The following is a 13,190-nucleotide window of genomic DNA, read 5'->3' as shown; positions in this document are numbered from 1 at the left end:
CACACAAAGAAACCACTCCTTACCCTCTTGCTCACGGTTTCCTTTCGTAACTTCCAGGGATGGCCTCTTGTCATCACTCCTTCCCGCTGATCAACTAAGCGAAAGAACTCCCCAGTGTCAACCCTGTAACCACCTCTCAACAGTTTAAAAGTCTCAATCATATCACCTCTCCTTCTTCTATCCACCAAACTCTGCAGTCCACATTCTCTCAGCCGATCCTCATAACTATCCTTGTACAGTCCTGAAACCATCTTTGTCATCCGTCTTTGTATCCTTTCCACAGTTAATTTATCCCCTTCAAATCCTGGGGACCAAATCTGAGAACAATACTCCAAGTGTGGTCTGATCAGAGACTTATACAACGGAATGATAACCCTCTTATCTCTGCAGGTCAGTGTCCTTCTCATAATAGCAGCAATGTGTTAACTTCACCACCTTTGCAATATGTCCCCTAAACTTCAGGTTTCTATCAATCATCAACCCTAGATCTCTTGTCTCCCCTACTTCCTCCAGTATAACTCCTCCCATAGAGTATGCAGCATCCCATCGATGTTTCCCAAACCTCAAGACCTTGCATTTTGCTGCATTAAACTGACACCCCCCATTCATTTGCCCATCTATCTAGCTTATTTAAATCCTCTTGCAGGGCTACCACATCTGCGCTATTACTAATAATCCTTCCCAGCTTCGCATCATCCGCAAACAACTGAATATCCCCCTGAAATCCACTGGCTATGTCATTGATATAAAGGTTAAATAATATAGGTCCTAGTACTGAGCCCTGTGGGACCCCACTTGTAACCCTCTGCCTCCTGGAAACTGCTCCACCATACACAACTCTCTGATACCTATCAGACAGCCAATCCTGAATCCAGTTGACCAATCTGACATCCAGACCCATGTGCTGCAACTTAAATATCAGTTTATCATGTGGCACCCTGTCAAATGCCTTCGCCAAGTCTAAGAAAATTGCAGTACATGCCTTTCCCTCATCTAATGTTCTTGTAACTTTATTATAAAAGGCTAGCATATTGCTAAAACAAGAGCGTCCTTTCACAAATCCATGTTGATTCTCACAGATAACATTACCCTCATCTGCCCAATGCTGTACACGGTCCCTCACTACTTTCTCCAAGATCTTAACAACTACTGATGACACACAGACTGGCCTATAATTAGACACTTCCAGTCTGTTACCACCCTTATGCAATGGCACTATCTTACCTTCCTTCCATTCCCTGGGCACCTTTGCCAAAGCCAGACTTTCATTGTAAAGCCACGTTAAAGGTATTGTCAATTCGCTAGCACATTCTCTCAAAACTCGTGGCGAAATACCATCCAGTCCCACAGCTTTACTGACATCCAGAGTACTCAGTATCTGAAACACACTCTCCTCCTGTACCTCCAGACCGCGTACCAGTCCTATCCCTCTAGCATTAAAACTGACTCCTCTAGGATGAAATACTCCAATAAAGTGTTCATTGAACAATTCCACTATGTCCTCTGCATCAGTCACTCTATTCCCATTTTTATCCCACAATATCATTCTTCCACAGTCATTTCTCCTCCTACTGGCCACATAGCTAAAAAATTCCCTAGGATTTTCTTTGGATCTTAGGGCCAATCTCCTCTCATATTCCAGTTTCGCTTTCCTTACCACACGAGTCACTCTTCTGGCCTGTGTCTTATATTCTTCACCCATCCTCTCTTCACCTGTCGTCTTATATCTCTTCCATAGCCTCTTTTTCGCATGCAGTTCCTGTTTAATGTTGTTTGTCATCCACTTTACTCCAAATTGCGCCCTCTTCTTCACTCGTGGTATACAACTTACCATTGCTGATAACAAATATTCTTTCACAATTTCCCACGCACTGGTGATATCCCGGCCGTCCAATTCCTCCCTACATGAAACTTCCCGAAGTTGATGTCTAAGACTATTATAATCACCTGCCTTATAATTCCACATAAGTTCCCGTCTCTTTGATACTCCTGCATGTCTATTCATTTTCCATGTCAACACCATATAGTCACTCTCTCCAACTGGTGGGAGAGACGTCAACTCAGTTATTATCAACTCTTCTGATGCTATAACCAAATCCAAAATTTTTGAACCTCTTGTTCCCTCTGTTACATGTTGCCTAAGACATTTGTCCCTCAAGAATTCTAGAAATTCCATTCCCCTATTGTTACATGCATCTTCCTCTCTCCAATTTATACTACTGAAGTTAAAATCTCCCATAACAATCATTCTTCTTGCACTTGCCAAACTTAGCTGTCTAAACATCTCCTGGTCCTCATCCTCTGTGCTCCTGGGTCTGTAGCAACACCCCACTAAATATCCTGTCTTGCCTACCTCTACTTCACACCATACGCTCTCAAAATCATTTGTCTCACTTCCTTCCAAATTCTCCACTCTTAGAGGACATAGGTCATCACTTATCATAAGCACTTTTGTTTCATTGTCTGAAAGAATATAACCTGACAAGTTATGGATTGCCTTGTCTACCAAAAGTTCTTGAGATCATTATTTGTTGCAAGAATGCTTAACTTCCTCATTAAAGTTCTTTTATTTTTTAAATATTTTCAATTCATTTTCAGCTGAGAGCCATGCTACAAATGTCCAAATATCAGGCCTGAATGGCTTGGAAAGCTGAAAAGGTTATAATATCTTGTGTTAAAATGCTAGGAATCCTGCGTGCATTCTGTATTTGTTCTTTTAGTAGAGACAAGCTGGCATTTGTATAGATTCTGAATGTTCGAGGTTAGCAAAAGTTTTGTTTAATCCTTAAATATGTAGGAATTAGATTATTCTCACAACTGCATTTAAGAAAGATAAGTCTGTTAAAGGAATCTGGCTCATTTTGCATGTATACACCCTGCTGAAAACTTCCATATCTTCACTAGCAGCTTTTCCATAGAGACGTATTTCCATATTCATATTTCCATACTTGTAGTGATTCGTGTTGAAATTTATAGAAGAAACTCTTGTACTTTTAAAATATTATATATCAAAATATACTTCTTGTACCATAATATAAATTATACTTGACAAGAATAATTTACTTTTTGACCAAAAAAAAAAAAAAACAAAGTGGCTACAATTAACAATCTTCGACTACTACTAAAATTTTAACCCGTTTTTAATACTCAGTCAGGTTCTTAACTGTAATTTCAATCTGATTATTCATTTTAAAAAAAATAAAACCCTTCTATTCCCTTTTTTTTTTCTGTAAGTTTTAATATTGAATTCAGATCCAATATTGATTCAGATGCTTGTCATCTAGTTACAGAAATTATCCAAGTTGAAATGGAGGTTTCATTTCTCACTCTATTCAAAATCCCTATCATATATTCAAGCCATAGTTTTCCAAAAAGTGTGCCAGGGTAGTGCAAGGAAAGAAAACAGCTTATCATAAGTAGCTTCAGACAAAAACTCCAGCTTCCTTCACAGCCTATAGCGAAGCCCACAATCTGTCCAAGTATTGTTAAAAGAGCTGTCTTAACTTTAAAAGGGCTAAATGTAAAAACTTGACATCTGAGCCAATGGCAGTCATGCCTTCTGGTGCCTCGAAAAGCTGATGGGCTTGACTTTTGTCCATCTGTGCTTTCACCTCTTTCCCATCCAAATGGTAGCACTAAGACATCACCTAAAGATAAGGCTAACTTCCTAGCATCATTCTTCACATCCAATTCCTACACAGAGGATGAAAGCAAATCACCTTCTTTACATGGAACACTGTATTGCATGTCTCCTGTAGCCTTCCACCAAAAAGACCTTAAAAGAATCAAGAGATGTGCTCCTGAACTAATACCTGTTTTTTACCATTTGTATACTATATTTTACTCAGATGACATCCACCACACAGCATGGAAGCAAACCTACATACAGCCTATTCCAACAATAAAAAGGTAATAAGTGTCTACCACCACTCAACTACCAACTATTGCTCTTACTTTAATGTTGTCCAAAGTAACTGAGGTCATCAACAATCAACTTCTTTGATATCTGGAGAAATGTCAACTAATCAACAACCACTGATATGGATTTAACCAATTTTCAAGACATTGGATAGGGTCAGGCATTGAGGAATTCTTAGTAAATTACCATCTTATGGTTTACGTTCCTCCCTTTGTAATTAGACTGCAAGTTTTCTCTCAGGTCATTCACTACACATAATGGTGAAAGATTCTTTAGATTTCTATGTTAATGCAGGTGTTCTTCAGGGTCCTGTTACTTTGGGTGAAATAACAGAACCATGGCTTACATATATATAAGGAAGATCCTTATATATAAATGATCTTCTCTCACTGACTATTCACAGTTTCGCTGATGATAGTAAAAAAAATAAAACCCTTCTGTTTTTTTGTTTTGTTTTGTTTTCTGCAACCTTCTATAAGTTTTCTGCAAGTTTTAATGTTGAATGCAGATCCAATATTGATCCAGATACTTGTCATCTAGTTACAGAAATTATCCAAGTTGAAATGGAGGTTTTCATTTCTCACTCTATTCAAAATCCCTATCCTATGTCCAAGCCATGGTTTTCCAAAAAATGTGCCAGGGTAGTACAGTACTCAAACATCCCAAGCTTCAAGATCATTAGGATGTTAAAAGGGATGAAAGTGAGGCGAGAGATCATTACAGATGTTAAAAGGGACGAAAGTGAGGCGAGAGTGGCGGAAAGAAATGAAATTGAGAGAACGAATGAAAGTAGAAATGGCGTGACTCAGAAATCGCAAATGAAAAAAATCGAAAGAATAAATGATAGCAAAAAAAGAATGAATGATGGCAAAAGTTGGACGCATGTTGGACTGAAAGTACTGAAACAAAGAAAGATGAATGAGAGTAAAAGCGAGAAGAATGATAGTGAAAGTTGGATGCGTGTTAGTCCGAAAGTATGGAAACAAAGAAAGATAAATGAGAGTGAAAGTGAGAAGAATGATAGTGAAAGGATGACGTATGTTGGACCGAAAGTACGGAAATAAAGAAGAATGAATGAGAGGGAAAGTGAGAAGAGGGGGTCGAGAGTTAGAAAGATTTAATGATAGAGAGAATGTGTCGCGAGATTCAGAAAGTGAATTGGATTGGATGAGGCAAGAAATGAAATGGATGCGGAATGAAATTCAGAGAATTCAGGTCAAAACTATTAAAATAAATCATGATGGCATGAAAGAGTTAACGAAAGATGAGCGAGTGGCGTTGTATGGCGACTACATTATTAAAGGTGTGCTAGAGGATAAAATGCACAAGGTATGTTTTCCAGGCGGTAAAATGAGTAGAGTGATTGAGGCACTGGATATGAGGCGGGAGCGAGCAAAAGAGTTAATAGTATTAATTGGTACAAATGATTTGAGAGAGAACAAAGAGCATGTCAGAATGAATATCAGGAGGCTGCTTGGAAAGATAAAAGAGAATAGTGTGACAGAAGGGTAGTCAGTGTGTTGCCTAGGTATGATTGTGGTGAAATGAGGTGAGGTGGAGAGCAAGGATTATGAATGATATTCTGGCTGAAATGTGTGAGGAGATGGGAGTGCTATTAATGATAGAGAAAGAGTTATGTCCATACAAGGTAGAGATGCAAGAGGGAAATAGGGCCAGTGGCTTTGAGGCAGTATGGTGTGAGATAGAGGTGAATAGAATCAAATACTTGGTGGGATGTTGTTACAGACCTGGTAATGTGATAGTGAAATGTATAGTCAAATAAGCCAAGCAAATAAGAAAAGGGTGATCATTATGGGTGATTTTAATTATGGCAATATAGACTGGAATGAAGAGATAGCAACTGGAAGTAAAGAAAATGAGTTTCTTGAGTTTTTGAGGGATAACTATCGCAGACAGTATGTAACAGAGGGAACACGAGGATTAAGGATCTTGGATTTGGTCATCTCATCAGAGGATGTAATTATAAATGAGGTTTCAAATCATCCACCAATTGGTGAAAGTGACCATGAGGTGATTACCTGGGTGGTTACCAGCAGTGCAAGGACCCCTGTGAAAAAAGGGTATATGTGGAACTAAAAGGGGGGGGGGGATTATGAAGAGCTCAGGAGACAGCTTGTGGGTGTAGCGTGGAATGAGGAGTTAGCTGGAAAAGAGATCAATGCAGCTTGGGGGATTTTCAAAAACTATTTAGTAGATGATGTCTAAATGTATTCCAAGGGTGAGAAGGTTAAATAAGGTAGGTGTGAGATGGATGAATAAAGAGATTAAGCATGTGATACAGAGAAAAAGGGCATTGTGGAGGCAGCATAAGAGAAGTGGAAGTAACCAATTTCATGAGGTCTACAAAGACCAGGCAAGGAGGGTGACTTGGTTGGTGAGAGTAGCTAAAGAAAGGTATGAACAGCAGTTAGCTAATGAAGCCAAAAAGAATCCTAGGGAGTTATTGACATGTAGCCAGCAAAAGAAAGAATGATTATGGAAAGATGACATTGATTGGAGGAAATGGTATAAAGACAGCTGTTGCAGAATGTGTGGTGGAGATACTTAATAAGCAGTTCATAAAGATCCTTCAATCTTGTGAATGTGACTTCATGGAAAGATTGAGAGCAGTAGATGATCGGGAGGAGAGACTGACTGTAAGTGAGCAAGAGGTGTATGGGGAGTTGAGTAAACTAGATGTTAATAAGGCTGTGGGACTTGATAATATATCACCATGTATTCTGAAGGAATGTACCAGGGAGTTGACACGTGTTTTGACATATTTTTTAATGCGAGTCTTGTACTCGGTAAAGTATCTAAGGAGTGGAAGGAGGGCAAGATTGTGCCACTTCATAAAGGAGGTGATCGAACTGAAGCATCAGACTATAGACCTATCTGTGTGTCAGTTGTTATGGTTAAATTGTTGGAGAAGCTTGTAAGAACTAGGATCCAGATTTGGGTTGACAACAATGGTATATCTTCGATGGACAGCATGGATTTGCTAAAGGAAGGTCATGTGTTAGTAATCTACTTACTTATTACAATAAATTGACTGCTTCCTTGGACAGAGGAGAAGGATACACAGTGATATACTTAGATTTCGCAAAGGCTTTTGATAGAGTACCTCATGATAAGTTGACAGTCAAGCTAGAGCAGATGGGGTTGGATATTAGATTAGTGCATTGGATTGGAGACTGGCTATCTGATAGGTATCAACAAGTTGTGTATGGGGGTGTGATATCCAGGCAAAGGAAAGTCACTAGTGGAGTGCCTCAGGGGTCTGGTTTAGGGCCATTACTGTTTAACTTGTATATTAATGATATTGGCAAAGATTTGGATGGAGATATTCAGTTGTTTGCAGATAATGCAAAGTTGAGACGAACCATAAAGAGTAGTGAAGATGTTGTGGCCTTGCAAGAAGACTTGAATAAATTGAGTGATTGGGCACGGAAATGGGGATGTGAGTTCAATGTTGCGAAATGTAAGGTTTTAAAATTTGGAAAACAAAGATGGGATGCAGAATTTATGCTTGGTGAGAATATATTGTTGGAGGTAGGGAAATAAGAGATCCGGGGGTGATAGTGGATAAGGATCTAAAATTTAGGGGACACATCGCCAAAATTGTGACGACAACACAAAGACTTCTGGGAATGAGAAGTAGGAAGATTCTTGTTCCATTGTATAAGGCTTTGATTAGGCCACACATGGACTATTGTGCCCAGATTTGGTTGCCGGGTTTTCAGAAGGATGAAGAGATGTTGGAAAGGGTCCAAAGGCAACTGACTAAGGTAGTTTCTGACTTCTGGAATGTTGAGTATGAGGAAAGATTGAGAAGATGTAATTTGCAGAGTCTGGTGGAGAGAAGGAAGAGGGGGAGATATGATAGAGACCTACAAGTTGGTAAGGGGTTGTTATAAGATCAGTGGTGGAGAAGTTCTACAGAGAATAGTGGGAGATCAGGGGAGAACCAGAGGTCATCCCTGGAAACTGTATAAAGAGGGTGTGAGTAGGGGAGTGAGAGGCAGGTTTTTTTCGTGCAGAGTTGTGAATGATTGAATGTCTTGCCTGAGAGTGTGGTGTCTGCAAGGAGTTTGAGTGTGTTTAAGACATGGTATGATGAGATGTGTGTGTGTGATAAAAGGACCTCCCAGATGAGTCTTCGACTCCATGAGGTCTTGGGTAATAATAATAATAATAAATAATTAGTGATAAGTGCCCTAGTCACTAATAATCTCCACACCATCGTTCATTGCACAATCACAACCAAGCAATCTTTACTGCTTCCAAAACAGTTTTGCCTGTTTTCTCACAAAAAACTTAGTTCTCCACTTATTTTTGATAATACTCAAAGCAACAGTCATGACTAGATTTCTCTCTCTCTCTCTTCCCTCAGACTGATTCTTACTTCTAGCCTTTACAGTCTCTTCTTCTTCTTCCTAACATGGAATTTAGGCTATGTGGCCTGTTCCAGTCTCATGCCATCTCTGTCTTGGTCTTTCGATTCTTCTTTTTCCGCTTATTTTGTATCTGTATAATATTTTTGGTAGTCTGCTGTTGTCCATTCGATTTAAATGTTCTAGCCATTTTTGTTTATACTGTCTTATGTAGTAATTAATTGGTTTTATTTTCAGGGATTGTAAGATTTCTTCATTTGTTTTATGGTCCCACTTGGTATATCCAGCTGTTTTTCTGAGGAACTTCATTTCTGCTGTTTGAATTCGTTTTTCATCTTTCCTTTTCATGGTCCATGTTTTGCTTCCGTATAGTAGAGTTGGTTTTGAAAGACATTATATAGTCTGATTCTAGTGTGTTTTTGTACCAGGGATGGCTTAAATATATTATTTATTATGCCATTTACTTTGACAAAGTTTGATATTTTAGTGTCTATGTCTTTTTCTTCTTCGTATGATAGACCACATCCCAAGTATCGGAAAGTGTTTACTTGTTCTAGTATTTTATTATCTATCACTATTTTACTTCTTATTGGGTTTTCTCCTTTGAATGCCATTATTTTTGTTTTTTCTTTGGATATTGTCATATTATATTGCTTTGAGATATCATTTAATGATTTTAATGATCTTTGTAAGTCATCTTCTGATGTAGCTAATACTATTTGATCATCTGCAAATAGTAGTGTATCTATCTTCATTTGTGGGGTCATTTGTAACCAAATGGGTTATGCTATTTCCAGATTGTTAATATTTCATTTATATATATATTGAAAAGCAGAGGTGAGAGGGTACATCCTTGTCATACTCCTCTTGATATATCTTTCCATTCTGAGGTGTGTTCTAATTTAACTGCTATTTTATTTCCTGTATATATTTCTTGAATAGATTATAAAAGTTGGTTTGGTATGTTTAAATTAGTTAATATTTTAAACAATTTTTGTCTACTAATTTTGTCAAAAGCTTTTTCATAATCAATAAACGCCACATGTATTTCTTTTTGAAATTCTTTTCTATTAATAATTTTAAAGTAAAAATTGGATCTATGCAGGATCGGCCTTTTCGGAAACCATTCTTCTAGTAATTTGTTTTCTACAATGCTGCTTAGTTTCTCTTTTAATATTCCTGCATATATTTTATATCCTGTATTCAGCAGGCTAATTCCCCTATAATTATTGCAATTGTCTTTATTTCCTTTTTTATAGATTGGGATGACCAGTGCTTTTTTCCAAGTGTTAGGGGTTTTTCCAGATATCCAAACCATATTAAAAAATTTCAAAAGTCTTTCATTAAATTTTTCACCTGCATTTTTGTATAGTTCTATATTTATATTGTCTTCTCCTGGCGTTTTCCTATTTTTCATCTTCTTTATTATATTTTTCAGTTCTAACATTGTGATATTTTCTATTAGGTCATTCTTTGTCTTATAAAATTTTAATTCATTGTTCTACAGTCATGATCACATAACTTCTATAGCAGTTTTACATTCCATTCTTGAGCAAAAAAATAATGCCAAGTTTTTGGCATTTTTTTTTGTTCAAGACATTATTTCTCTTCTGTCCAACTACTTACTCTGTAAGAATCTGAAACCTGCCCAACTTTGGAATACTGTTCTCATATCTGGGGTAGTGCACTTAATACTGCCCTAAAAATTCATGACATAGTTCAAAAGAAAGCAGTTCAATTGATTGGCAATCCCTTTCTCACAGACTCTCTTCAGCCACTTTCTCATAGATGGTCAGTTTCTGTACTATGACTGTTGTATAACTATTTCCATGGGTGTTGTTCAGCAGAACCAGCATCCATGAAGTCCCTATTTCTGTCAAACCTAAAGGAACATGAGCAACAGTTGCAACAACATTCTGTCACAATTAAACTGCTGACTCAACAAACCTGCCCACTCTCAGCTGTGTTTTATTCCATCTACTTCTGTTCTATGGAACAGCCCTCCCCATAAAGTATTCCAGCTCCTTTTAGAATACGAACAGATTACTATTGATTCTAGCCTCCCCCCACCCACCCACACACACAGTATTTATCTGCTACAGGTAGGCCTTGCAGCCTCTCTTGTGTGTGTAAAGGGAATTATCTTTTTAACATAGGTAATGTCCATTAATTCTTACCATATTTCACTTTCACATCAATTCTTATTTTTGGTTTCACTACCATACTTTTTTTTAAACTCATATTAGAATTATCATAATATTTAATTATAACAGTACAATAATCTTTTCCATATTTCATATAATAGGAGTTAAAGAATATGAAAGCCTATAATATCACTATGGTTCTATAATATTAATATGGGAAGATATAACAAACTTTAAAGTGGTCAATAACCTCAAGCTTCAAGATCATCTAATATTTATCTCCACATCATCCTTCAATGGAGCAATAACTACTGGGTCACTTATGTTTTTCCAAAACAGAATTTTGTCTTTATTTTCTGGAGTGGGAAAAAAAAAGTTAGTTCCTCTCCCCTTACCTTTCATAATGTAACTTAACAGTCAAGGCAGATCTCTCTCTCACACACACACACACACGAGAGGCTGCAAGGCCTACCTGGCTATTTTTTGGACTGTGCACAGGTTACATTTTTTTAATGACTTGGCTATTTTTTTGGATGTACCCCCAGTAAAATTAAATAGTTTTTGCAGGTTTAATGGAGTAATAACAGCACTGGGAAAGGATTGAAAACTATTTTAATTTTACTGGGGTACATCCAAAAAAATAGCCAAGTCATTAAAAAAATGTAACCTCTGCACAGTCTTTAAGATCTACCTGAAACCAGCTAACCTTACCTGCTTTACTAAAGGCAGCAACCTTCTCTCTCAATTCCTGGTGTATATAAGGTGCCTGTTCCTGCTAACTTGCAGGAACAGTGCACCATATACACCAGATAGATCAGCCACCATTTGCATTGAAGAGCATCAAAAATACATCTGCAGTCATGATCAGTGACCATGCTTTGAATGTCACCCATAGGATCATAATAAATTTAGTTTAATCCTTCATCCAAGTGTGAGCAAACAAAGTTTACGCCTGAAAATATCTTCAGGACTGAATATGGTGTTGTACTACCTTACTGGGGTAAGGTAGTGCAACACCAGGCAACTCGTAACAAAGGTGGACCAAGCTAACAACACTCCTATCCCAGTATCTCCCATAATGCAAAACACATCTCCTTGCGGATATGTATAATGTTATGCATTAAGGGATTGGCCACTACCCAGACTAGTTTTGACTTTTATTGAGGTCTCTTCAGTGGGAGCCAGGCCCAGAGGTGGAGATACAGGCAGAAGCAACAGCGAGGTGATCTTTACTTGGATGAAGGATTAAACTAAATTTATTATAGTCTAACCAAGTGAAAAATAAACTTTCTTCACCCATAGGATCAATTGGGAAAAAATTAACCATGCAGCATCATACCAAATTTAGAAAAGAAAGACTGTTTTTTGGAATCTGTAGCTGCCTTAGAAATCAGTCTAATTTAAATAAATATGGGGAGGATACAAGACACTTCCTAAAATTTGGGAAACATTAATCCTTTGAGATTCCATTTTATAACCTAAACCTGCTACAGAAATCTACAGAGGACATTCCACCTAGTTAGGACTCTTACATCCACATGGTTCATTTAGCTTTGTGTGTGTTTGTTGCAAGTGTTAGTTTGTACTCTCTTGAAGATCTCTGTGACTGAGAAAAAAATATTCAAAACATTAAAATAGTTTTAAATACTTTCAAATAAAATAAATCACTTTTATGGCATCCTTAGTTTTTAAAAAACTAGGCATCTTTTCTTGCTCATTACACTACTTTTCATCTGTCCAGCTACTTACTCTGTACAAACATCAAATATGCAAAACCTTGGAATACTGCTCTCACATTTGGGGTAGTGCACTAAAACCTCTCTAAAAATTCTTTAAACAGTTCAGAAGAGGGCAGCTTGGTTGATTAACAACTCCTCTCTCACCAACTCTCTTCAGCCATTGTTACCCTGAAAATATCTCTTTTACAGATATTTTCATGGCAGCTCTTCAAACAGACGTCCATCATCAAAATGACATTCATCATAACCCATATAAGTGCCTCCGTAGCACAATTGGAAGAATGACGGTACATTGCGCCCTTCGATTAGAAAAGGCCTAAGTTCAATTCTTGTCATGACAGGGGAAATCTTTATATGGACTTTTTCAATTGAAGATCAGTTAGCTGATCTCATACGGAGGTAGCAGGGTTTTTTCTCCTGGAAACTCAGGTTTTTCATCCCACATACAGACAAATTGGCCCTTCAAAACACACGCAATTTACAGACAAAAAATACTAGCTGTAGTGGTGGTGGTTGTGGGCAGTAGATGGCTCTGATGTAGGTGATTGGTAGTAGAGGAGACAGAGTTGTACAGTAGGTATCCTCCCGCGATGAGTCTTCGGACTCCTTGGAGGTGTTACGAATAATAATAATATTTCTGCAAAATTACAATAGCATGAGCAACAGCTACTCAACATCCTCTTACAGTTGAACTGCTGACTCAAACCTGCTACTCCCAGTTATCTATCTTTCGACCTACCTAAGTTCTGTGGAACAGTATTCATCATGAAATATTTTCTACAGGCTACAACTTCCAACTCTTAAAAAAGAACATCAACAGATTACTTTGCTCTGACCTTTCAACACACAGGATTCATTTGCTGTAGGTCGTGTAGCCTCTCATGTGTGAATGATATAAAAAAATATGTACATGTGACCATATTTTTCAATCCTCAAATGTAATAATGGCATTGATGTGGATGATTGGTGGTTGAGGGTGTAGTGGTGGAGACAG

At 37.7% G+C, this 13,190-nt stretch overlaps 1 protein-coding gene across 1 annotated transcript in view; it reads right to left on the bottom strand.

Moving 5' to 3' along the window:
- LOC150107342 (uncharacterized) overlaps nucleotides 1-13,190 on the bottom strand; it is a 243,496-nt gene that overhangs the window by 213,197 nt on the left and 17,109 nt on the right. The window lies entirely within an intron of this gene.

This window comes from Typopeltis vanoorti, chromosome 4 (genome assembly GCF_054136105.1).
Source record: "Typopeltis vanoorti isolate ZY-2024b chromosome 4, IOZ_Tvanoo_1.0, whole genome shotgun sequence".
NCBI lineage: Eukaryota > Metazoa > Arthropoda > Arachnida > Uropygi > Thelyphonidae > Typopeltis > Typopeltis vanoorti.
This window is presented reverse-complemented; position numbering and strand designations above follow the sequence as displayed.